The sequence below is a fragment of the Petaurus breviceps genome, unplaced genomic scaffold (genome assembly GCF_028583685.1).
Source record: "Petaurus breviceps papuanus isolate PSGF00001 unplaced genomic scaffold, PetGlider_PUasm1.0 37, whole genome shotgun sequence".
NCBI classification, from domain to species: Eukaryota; Metazoa; Chordata; class Mammalia; order Diprotodontia; family Petauridae; genus Petaurus; species Petaurus breviceps.
Genome location: NW_027186296.1, coordinates 54,545,152 through 54,547,373, shown reverse-complemented (window position 1 = coordinate 54,547,373; position 2,222 = coordinate 54,545,152). Strand labels below are relative to the sequence as shown.

At 34.0% G+C, this 2,222-nt stretch overlaps 1 pseudogene; it reads left to right on the top strand.

The window, feature by feature from the left end:
• The first annotated feature begins 894 nt into the window (after positions 1-894).
• Positions 895-1,122, top strand: LOC138168564 (heat shock factor-binding protein 1 pseudogene; annotated as a pseudogene).
• Positions 1,123-2,222: the final 1,100 nt, after the last annotated feature.

The window sequence follows — 2,222 nt, the reverse complement described above, 5'->3', positions numbered from 1 at the left end:
CTCACTACCCCAATCCCAACCACATTTCTTGCTGTATCATTATGAAGCAAAGAGTAGCAAAACTCAATTCTCTTCCACCACCATACCCAAACACACAACTCATGTAATGGAGGTAGAAAAGTAAAAAAGTGGGAAGCTTTTTCTTCCAGGAGCATCAGCATCCATGTTGTGGTAAGGGAGTGCTCAACCTGGAAGGAATAGATGAAACAGGACAGGGTCTCAGTATGTGTAGAGTCACGCCAGGCATGAAGTAAAGGGGACTAGCATACAGATGAAATTACTTCTGTCCCCTTCTGCACAGATGTCACTTGGAGCAAAGACCAAGACTGGTCAAAAATAAATTTCCCAACCTGGGAGAAGGCAGAGACTTTTTTGACCAGCCATCAGGGGAACTACCAAGAAAAGGAGTCATAAAATGAACAATAGAGGAAAATATAGATTGAAATTACCAAAGATCTTGGGAGAAAAACAACTTAGTTAATAACCATAAATGCAAGCAGATAGATCAATGAAAATATATTAATAATAGAGAAGATATATCCTACAGATTATCTAAATTAATCCAAATATATCTGAATAAATTTATCAAGACAAAAATGAATCAATACCTAGTCAGGAAAAGAATTCTGTGGATTACCAAGAGAGAATGTAAATAGAATAAGATACTTCTGAATTACTCAAGAAACAGAATTTATGGCCTACATACCATAAATAATCAACTGAATAGAAAAATTTGAAAACAGCAGCAAATCTCACCAAAGAGATAAAAGAAAAAAATAACTGATTAGGAGATCAATAACACAGAAATGAAGGATAATCTGGAAGAAGCTAAACAACACAATAATGTTTAAAGGAAACATGTAGGGAAGCTGAGGGCAATCAGGAGGTGGTGCTATGGTAGAGACAGACTCTAAAACTGTTCAGGTCCTGACCACTATGGTTCAGACAGTTCTCCATCAGATGCAGGACAAGCTTCAGACACTGTCAGAACAAATAATTGTCCAAACTGGTGATATGAGTAGTAGCATTGATGGTCTGGAGAAAAACATCACTGACCTTATGATCCAAGCAAGGGTGGAAGAAATAGAAGAAAGCAAAGTATTTGCTACATGTAATAGTTAAAGGTTTTTTGAATCATTTAGAGTTTATCCTGAAAAAAGTTTTTTTTCACAAGCCAAAAGGTGAATGAACTATGCACAAACACTTGTTTGTGATAAAGTTTGTATTCCTAGGATATGCAGTTTAGTTAGGTTTCAAGGTGATTTCTATTTTGATTACTTATATGTGGTAGCTTCATCATATATGACAAAATTTGTAAACATTAGTTAGTAAACTGAAATTCTGACTACTCTTGGCTAAAATTTTTAAAAATGTTAGTGCATTTTTGTCAAGTCATTTATCATTCCTTTTTTAGCAGTTTCAGTTTAATAAAATGCTGTCAGTTTGTTTTAAAGCAATGTATTAATTTTTTCAACTCTCATTAGACTCTCTTTGTGAAGTAAAACATCTAGAGTTTGTAATTCTCAGCACAAAACTATTATTGCAATAATAACAAATACATGCTATGTTGATCATATTTTTAAAGCAGATGAAAAAAAGTTGAGCATTTTGTATTTAGATGTCTGTCATTGCTCTGGTGCTGTGACTGAGAACTATACCTAAGAATCTACTGTAAAAAACCTTTAAAAGCACCTGAAATTGATTGACAGTAACTGCTGCCACTTTTTAATACACTAGAGGATTTGGATAGTGACAATATCTCAATTCTTCACAAATATTAGGGACAGAAAATAACCTTCTATAAAGATGGATTGCATTCACTGGTTAGAATTTTGTGTCATAACACTTCAGTAATTAATGGCAACATCAAAAGTGCTCACTTTAAGAACCTGAGGGGATTTAAAAACCCACTTACTCCATATTTACCTGTGCTACTGATTTTAAAAAGCATTTGTTGATTAGAAGAAAAAGTAAGTGGCCATTGTGAATCCTTGTTCACTTACTACTTACTGGCAGATGAATGCCCTTAGTACAAGCTTGGATTTTTTTTTTAAAGAGAAATTGTGGGTCCTTGTTTAACTTTTTTTTTTTACCTAAATGCTTTCAAAACAACACTTTTGTAATAGGTTACAGGTGGAATGGGAAATAAACATTTTCATAGTAGTATATTCTGTGTATGTTTTAATAAGGAGGTGAGTGACACAGATTGGACACCTGGATGA